Source organism: Budorcas taxicolor, chromosome 23 (genome assembly GCF_023091745.1).
Source record: "Budorcas taxicolor isolate Tak-1 chromosome 23, Takin1.1, whole genome shotgun sequence".
In the NCBI taxonomy this organism is placed as follows: Eukaryota; Metazoa; Chordata; class Mammalia; order Artiodactyla; family Bovidae; genus Budorcas; species Budorcas taxicolor.
The window spans coordinates 14,493,631-14,502,755 of NC_068932.1; the positions used below are offsets into that span (position 1 = coordinate 14,493,631).

General features: G+C 41.2%; 1 pseudogene; it reads right to left on the reverse strand.

Annotated features, from left to right (window-relative positions):
* Positions 1-7,867: 7,867 nt before the first annotated feature.
* Positions 7,868-8,285, reverse strand: LOC128068075 (40S ribosomal protein S25-like; annotated as a pseudogene).
* Positions 8,286-9,125: the final 840 nt, after the last annotated feature.

A 9,125-nucleotide genomic window follows, 5' to 3' on the forward strand; every position in this document is an offset into this window, starting at 1 on the left:
TCAAGATATATTATGCCTTCTCTTCTGTTTTACACAGTAAGTTTTGATTCTGTTGATTCTAAGTATATATCTGGCACAGAATTCTATAATGGATTCCATAGATGAAATAACCCTAATCTCATTTTTCGTCAAGTAATGCTAGGAAATACATGCATATTTACCCTGTTGACTTTATGCAAGAGTACTCGTGGAATGTTCTCCCCATGCGTCCTCTCCTTACCCCACTCTTCCAGATTCATACTCATCCAGCGGTACTCAAGTTTGCCTCCTTTGTGATGGTTTCCCTGCCTTCCCCAGACTGGGTTGGCCTTGCTCCTCTTTGCATGTTTGGTCTTCTCTTTATGTTTCACTTTTCTGATAGAGGCGTTTGTGATGAGGGCGTCGGTGTTACTGCCTCTACTGGTCTGCGAGCTTCTTGAAGACAGACACTCTGACTCTCCAGGGCCCCAAGCACTTTGCCCGGAAGTCAATTGTTCGTGAAGTGTTTGTTGAGTTGGGTTGCATGGAGCCTTCCCACATGGCTCTAGTGGTAAAGAACTGCCTGCCAGTGCAGGAGATGGCAAGAGATTGGGTTTGATCCCTTGGGTGGGCAAGATCCCCTGGAGGAGGGCAAGGCAACCCACTCCAGTATTCTTGCCTGGAGAATCCCATGGACAGAGGAGCCTAGCGGGCTACAGTCCTTGGGGTCGCAAGGAGTTGGACACGACTGAGGTGACCTGGCACACAGGCACAGGCTACTGTTGTGTAGATGCGTGCAAAAGCCAGTGGAGTTCTGAGAAAAGATTGGTCTCCAGACAGGAGGAAAGAGTTTCTCTTTTTGGCAGAAGAAATAAGGGTAAATGCATGGACTTATAAAGACCATGCTTACTCAGAGAAAGGTGGAAAGTTTGGTGCATTGGGACCACAGAGATGATTCTGGGGAAGGTGGTTTGATCCTGATGATCTGTACCCTGAGAGATGTGTGCTTCAGTAACAGAAGTCCAAGAGAGGTTTTTAAAGAAGAGAATAAGGTTTGTTTTTGAAAAAGCTAACTCTGGAAACCTAGTGTGAACAATCATGATGTGTCTATGTGGATTCATCAGTTGTAACAAATGTACCACTCAGGAGGGAATGGTTACAGTGGGGAGGCTATGTATGTGTAGGGGCAGGGAGTCTATGGAACATCTACCTTGCTTTCAGTTTTGTTGTGAACTTCAAACTGTTCTAAGGAATCAAGTCTACTTTTTAGAAAAGGTAACTGTAGCAATAGTGGGCTTCTCATGGGTGGACTTTGTAGGATCACTTCCTTTGTGTGTTCCAGAAGTGCGAAGGGATACATTTTTTTCAACAGGTATTATGACTGTCAGTTTTCACAATCCTACAAGTCACACTGCGTCTAGGCATGGTCTTCTGACCAGAAACCAGAAGTGAAAAGAAAGACCTTAGCAGGGTGTCAGGAGTTTGAGCCCAGAAAGTAGATCTCATGTTTTTCAGTGGGAAAGGCTAAACTGGACAGACAGAGGGCCAGAAGGACAAGGCTGTGTCAAGAACCCACCTGGCTGGGAGACAACAGAGAATTAGAAGGGGCGAGAACAAAGGCAAGCGTAGCTGGGAAGTTGGGAGGTTCTGCAAGGGTCCAGAAGCAGTTAATTTCTTTGAGTTTAACAAATCTCTTTTTTTTTGCCTCTAAGGGAATTACTGAATGAGCAAGTGTGGTGTGGGCTTTAGAACAGTAATCTTTGTTTTTAACCCTTTCTCCACAATGTCCTGGCTGTATTCTTTGGATGAATATCCTAATTTCTCCAACCTTCAATCTCCTGACCCGTAAAACGAGGATAATGGTGCTTCACATAATGATGTAGGATTTTTGGGAGAATTAGAAATAATATATGTACAACCGTTTAGTAAAATGCCTGGAAATAATACAGGAATTGGTCTTATTCTTGGCCTGCATTTAAACTTTTTTTACTTTCCCAGGGGAAGAAGAGGTGTTGAAGTTTCTTTTCTTTAGAGGACTGACACGCTCTTCACTTGGGTAAAGCTGTTCCTCTGCCAGTCTGGGTTAACTGGAGTGGGTGGGGATGGTTCACATGCCGTATCTTGTCTGTAGAAGATGCTGTTGGTGGCTTTGCTCCCCGCTTGGGCTGCCCTGCGTGAGAAGACCTCCACATGGTGTGGCTGTGGGAGGCCTGGCCTTTGGTTTAGTGTGTGCCCAGTGTCTGCTGAGGCTGCTCCTGTTTGTGGCTTGGCCTCTCTGCTTCCTACTCCGCCTCTGAGGAGCCGCACTGTCTGTTCTGGGAGCCAAGCCTGTCTGCTACTGCTGGTTCCTGGGAATCAGCCACTTCCCTCTTCTCGGGAAGCACATCGTCACAGCATGGCTGGCCGCCACTGGGAAATTCACCCCTGCTTGAAATCAGAAAAACTCAAAGCAGTAACATGGGGGAAGCAAATTGTGAACGGAATATGTTGTGATGTGTCTACTGAATGTGTGCTCCCAGCTCAGAGAGAGTAAGAGGACCTCAGATCATCAGAGTCCTCCAAAGAGCCAGCTTACACTCAGGGCTCTTGATATGGAAGAGGCTGCCAGTAAAATTCAGTTTTGTTGAGAGTTGGGTAAGAAATCAAATAACAGCAAGAAGCAAAAATTCCCCTCAGGTAGGAAGCTGTCTTTATTTAAGACACTTTGAAAAGCCTCTCCAGGCAGAAAATGAGATTCTGAGAGCATGAGTTAGCCATGTCCAGGGTACAAACACGACACCAACCTGGTTATCGTTAGAATAGCACAGAAGGGAAAGTAAAGAAGGATGGAGAAAGAGAGAGCTCGGCAATTGAAGAGCAACAGAGAGAAGCTGCAGGGCAGGGTGGCGGGAGATAAGGAAAGGAATGTCTAATATTCAATTTAAAGTTTGGGTCATAACATTTGGTCTAATATGGTGAATGTTCCATGTGCACCTGAAGAGAAGGTGTTTTCTTCAGTCGTTCAGTGAGTTATAAATATTGTTTAGGCCAAGGTGTTTTAACGATGTTGTTTTTATCCTCATTGCCATTTTGTCTTCTTATAATATCAACCACAGAGATAGCAGTCTCCAACTGTAACTGTGGATTTGTTTCTTCCTTTAATTGTCATTCTTTTTGTTTTGTGTGTTCTGAAGCTTCATTACTGGGTGCATGTGCAGTTAGGATTGTTATATTTTCTTCGTTAATCGTTGTGAAATATTCCTCTTTACGTCTGGTAAATCTCTTTGTCTTGAGGTATAGTTCATCTGCTGTTAATGTGCTTAGTGTTTGAATCTTTCTTCTTTCTTATTTAAACTTGTCTGTACCTTTATATTTAATGTGTTTCTTTTAAATGGGACCAAGTTGAGTCTGCCAATCTGGGACTTTTAATTGGAGTGTTTAGTCCATTTATAGTTAATTATTGGTCTGATTGGGTTCTAGTCCATAATCTTGCTATTTGTTTCCTGTTTGTTCCCTTTTTTCCTCTGTTCCTAATTTTCTGCCTTCTTTTGGGTTAACTGAAAATTTTTGTTTTTTTGTATTTCATTCTATTTTTATGTTGAACTTCTAGCTACCTAATTTTTATTCTCTGAATGATTGTTGTAGGGACTGTAATAGGCATCTTAATCACAATCTACCTTAAATTAATATTCTACCACTCTGCATATAGTGTAAAAACCTTCGAACACAATTGATTTCATTTTCTGCCTCACGTCCTTGTGCAGTTATTTTCATCTGTTATTTTTCTGCCTAAGTTGTAAACTATACAATAAAATGATATTTTGCTTAAAAACCAATTGTCTTTTAAAGTATTTAAGAAAAGAAAAATAGTCCTTTCTATTTACCTGTGTATTTGCTATTCCCAGTACTTTTCAGCCTGTCATGTAGATTCATATTTCCATTTTGTATCATTTCTCATCATCCCAAATAATTCCTTTAGCATTACTTACAGTGCAGTTCTCTCAGCTTTCCTTTTTTTATAAATGTCTTAATGTTACCTTAATTTTTCATTTTTCAAAAGAATCTTTTTGTTTTGTATTGGGAGTATAGCCGATTAGCAATGTCGTGATAGTTTCAGGTGAACAGCAGAGGGATTCTGTCACGCATATTCATGTGTCCATTCTCCCCCAAACTCTACTCTCATCCAGGCTGCCACATAGCACTGAGCAGAGTTCCATGTGCTATACAATAGGTCCTTCTTGGTTATCCATTTAAATGCAGCAGTGTGTGCATGCCCATCCCAGTCTCCCTGTTGTTGTGGTTGTTGCTTGGTCGCAAAGTCATGCCTGACTTTGTGACCTCATGGACTGCAGCATGCCAGGCTTCCCTGTCCTTTGCTATTTCCCAGAGTTTGCTCAAACTCATGTCCTTTGAGTTGATGATGCCATCCAACCATCTCATCCTCTGTTGTCCCCTTCTCCTCCTGCCCTCAATCTTTCCCAGCATCAGGGTCTTTTCTATCAGGTGGCCAAAATTTTGGAGCTTCAGCTTCAACATCAGTCCTTCCAATGAATATTCAGGGTTGATTTCCTTTAGGACCAACTGGTTTTTATCTCCTTGTAGTCCAGGGGACTCTCAAGAGTCTTCTCTAACGCCACAGTTCAAAAGCATCAATTCTTCGGTGCTCAGCCTTCTTTATGGTTCAGCTCTCACATCTATACATGGCTATTAGAGAAACCATAGCTTTGATTATATGGGCCTTTGTCAGCAAAGTGATGTCTCTGCTTTTTAATGTGCTTTATTCCAAGGAGCAAGTGTCTTTTAATTTCATGGCTGCAGTAACTGTCCACAGTGACTTGGGAGCCCAAAAAAAGAAAATATGTCACTGTTTCCACTTTTTCCCCATCTATTGACCATGAAGAGATGGGACCAGATACCATGATCTTGGTCTTTGAATGCTGAATTTTAAGCCAGCTTTTTCACTCTCTTCTTTCACTCTGATGAAGAGGCTGTTTATTTCCTCTTCCCTTTCTGCATGGCTCAGAGGTTAAAGCGTCTGCCTGCCATGCAGGAGACCTGGGTTTGATCCCTGGGTCGGGAAGATCCCCTGGAGAAGGAAATGGCAACCCATTCCAGTATTCTTGCCTGGAGAATCCCATGGATGGAGGAGCCTGTTGGGCTACAGTCCACGGGGTCGCAAAGAGTTGGACACGACTGAGTGACTTCACTTCCCTTTCTGCATATCTGAGGTTATTTGATATTTCTCCCAGCATTCTTGATTCCAGCTTGTACTTCATCCAGTCCAGCATTTCACATGATGTACTCTGCACTGAAGTTAAATAAGCAAGATGACAATATACAGCCTTGACGTGCTCCTTTCCCAATTTTGAACCAAGCTGTTGTTCCATATCCGATTCTTACTGTTGCTTTTTGACCTGCATACATGTTTCTCAGGAGACAGGTAAGGTGGTCTAGTATTCCCATTTCTTTAAGTATTTTCCAGCTTGTTGTGAACCTCAGAGTCAAAAGCTTTAGTGTAGTCAATGAAACAGAAGTAGATGTTTTTCTGGAACTCTCTTGTTTTTTCTGTGATCCAACAGATGTTGGCAATTTGATCTCTGGTTCCTCTGCCTTTTCTAAATCCAGCTTGTACATCTGGAAGTTCTCAGTTCATGTAGTGCTGAAGCCTAACTTGAAGGATTTTGAGCATTACCTTGCTCAAAATAAGTACAGTTTTGAATTATGCATGTAAAGTGAGTTCAATTGTATGACAGTTTGCACATTCTTTGGCATTGCCTTTCTTTGGAATTGGAATGAAAACTGACCTTTTCCAGTCCTGTGGCCACTGCTGAGTTTTCCAAATTTGCTGATGTATTGAATGCAGCACTTTAACAGTATCATCTTTTAGAATTTGAAATCGCTCAGATGGAATTCCATCACATCCACCAGCTTTGTTCGTAGTAATGCTTCCCAAGGCCCACCTCACTTCACAATCCAGGATGCAGTCTGGCTCTAGGTGAGTGACCACACCATCATGGTTATCTGGATCATTAAGACCTGTTTTGTATAGTTCTGTGTATTCTTGCCACCTCTTCTTATTCTCTCTGTTTCTGTGAGGTCCTTGCCATTTCTGTCTTATCTTTGCATGAAATGTTCTCTTGGTATCTCCAGTTTTCTTGAGATCTGTAGTCTTTCCCATTCTGTTGTCTTTCTGTATTTCTTTGCATTGTTCACTGAAAAACACCTCCTTACCTCTCCTTGTTATTCTCTGGAACTCTGCTTTCAGTTGGGTATATTCCTTTGCTTTTCACTTCTCTTCTCAGCTATTTGTAAGATCTCGGACAACTACTTTGCATTCTTCCAGTTCTTTTTCTTGGGAATGGTTTCGGTCACCACTTCGTATACAGTGTTTTGTGCCTCCTACCATAGTTCTTCAGACGCTCTGTCTACCAGATCTAATCCCTTGAATCTGTCACCTCCTGTATAATCATAAGGGATTTGATTTAGGTCATACCTGAATGGTCTAGTGGTTTTCCCTTTCTTCAATTTGAGCCTGAATTTTGCAATAAGGACCTGATGATCTGAGCCACAGTCAGCTCCAGGTCTTGTTTTAGCTGACTTCTCCATCTTCGGCTGCAGAGAATATGATCAGTCTGATTTTGGTATTGACCATCTGGTTTTGTCCATTTGTAGAGTCATCTCTTGGAGAAGGAAATGGCAACCCACTCCAGTATTCTTGCCTGGAGAATCCCATGGACGGAGGAGCTTGGTGGGCTACAGTGCACGGGTCACAAAGAGTCGGACACGACTCTTGTGTTGTTGAAAGAGGGTGTTTGCTGTGACCAGTGCGTTTTCTTTGCAAAACTGTTAGCTTTCGCCCTGCTTCATTTTGTACTCCAAGGCCAAACTTGCCTGTTACTCCAGGTATCTCTTGACTTCCTACTTTTGCATTCCAGTCCTCTGTGATGAAAAGGACATCTTTTTTTTTTTTTTTTGGTGTTAGTTCTGGAAATTCTTTTAGGTCTTCATAGAACCGTTTAACTTCATCTCCCTAACTAGATGTTATCTTAATTTTTGAAGAATATTTTCTCTAGCTATGGAATTTTAGGTTTATATTTTTTTCCCTTCAGCACTTTAAAATTATACAGTAAGTTCCCTAGATACAAACCTTCAAGTTGCAAACTTTCAAAGATGTAAACATGCATTCTTATGTCCAGTTATATTAGTTTACATGTCTGGCATTATTTGTAAAAGTTGAGTACTTAGGCTGACTTTGTTATGCTTAAAAGTTGGGCTTATGAATTTGCTCTCAGAGTGGAACTCATTTGTATGTTGGGGACTTGTTATGTTTCATTGTTTTCTGAAATTGTTTCTCATGCGCAGTCAGCTGTCATTTGTGTGGATATCCTTTAATAATATCTTTTTACTCCAACTGCTTTTCATATGTTATCATTATCTTTGGTTTTCAGTAGTTTTACTTTATGTACAGAGATGTTATTTTCCTTGACTTTATTCTGTCTGCAATTCCCTTAGTGTCTTAGGTCTGTGGGTTTAAATATTTCTTTAAATATTTTTTCCTACCTAGTTCTCTTATCTCACTTTTTGTGATTTCAATTACATGTATGTTGGGCCAGATGATATTTTCGTAAAAGTCCTCAAGCCTTTACTTTTTTTTTTTTTAATCTTTTTCTCTCTGTTATTTAGTTTGTATAATTTCTATTAACTTATCAAATCACAAGCTTTTTTTTCTGTATTGTTTTATTTACTTTGATACTTCAATGAATTTTTCATTTCAGATATTGCATTTTTCAGTTCTAGAAATTACTTTTGACTCTTTTTTAGAGTTTCTACATCTTTCCTGAAATTCTCCATTTCTCTACCCACTGTATCCTTTTACAATAAATTCTGTAACATATTTATCAAAGTTATTTTATTTTTATTTTTTTGATTTAATAAAGTTTTATTTTTCAAAATGTACAGCTGGTGGGACCTGTTCATGCATCTTCACCAGCAGCTGGGGCATCTCCACCCCTGGTGTTTCTGGTGTAAATCACTTGAGCTCTGTGCTTTGAAACCAGTTTAATAAGTCCTTTACTAAGGAGTTCCTGAAGGGCTGCTCTGGCCAGGGAATCACGAATCTTCAGTCTCTCAGAGACCACAGCTGGAGTTATAAGCTTATAGTTGGGAACTTCTTTACAGAGTTTGTCATATGTTGCTTTATCAAACAAAACTAGGTTATTGAGCTTGTCCCGAACTTTGCCTTTGGACCACTTCTTTTTGGCCTTGCCCCCAGATTTGTTCACTGGATCTTTGTCTTTCTTGGCCGACTTTCCGGCATCTTTCTTCTACTTGTCGTCCTTGGGCGGCATAGCGAAGCCCGGAGAGCAGCTGCAACCACTTCTGCCTCGCTAAGATGTCGGACAAAAAGGCCAAAGTTATTTCAAAGTTGTCTACTAATTCTAACATCTGTTCACTGGATCTGTTTCTATTGACTGCTTTTTTCCCTCTCCATGTCTGAATCAGATTTTCATGCTTTTTCACATATCTAGTAATTTTTACTTGATGATGCATCACAGAGATGTATTGTATGTAGTGCTAGCTGGCAGATCACCTTGATCCTGTGAATGCATGGCTTACGCTTTGTTAGAGTGGATTTGTTTGGACTTTGCCCCTAAGTTCTAGGGCCTAGCCTTTAGTACTGGGATGTGATCCTTATTCCCAAGGTGTGGCTCTTTGTGTTTCAATGGAAGGCTCAAGGTGCTTACCAGTTCCCTGTAACTTGCTGGGACCTGAACTCCAAACTCTGGGTCCCTGGAGCTGCATAGCTGTTTTGTTTTTTCAGCCTTCCAGTTGTTACTTTCCACTGGGCTCCTGTGGCCTTTCCCATGAATACACAGTTCAGGGGTTGATCAAGGATTTGAGGAGAATTTATATGGAAAATCTGAGGCTCCCTCTCTGTGACTCACTGTTTCTGGGATTTCTCACTTCCATTTTCAGCTGCTATGACAACTCTGAATTTCAAACTCTGAACTCTTCAGCCTGATAAAAACTGACACTTCCTGCTTGAGCTCCATCTGTCCTACACCTTGCCGACTGAGGTGTGCCCTTTAGGTGAAAATCCATACACAAGTAGATTTTATCCATGTTCCCTCCTTTAAGAGCCTGTCCCTTTCAGTTTCTGCTGGCTCTTCATTGCTCTCTAGTGTCTG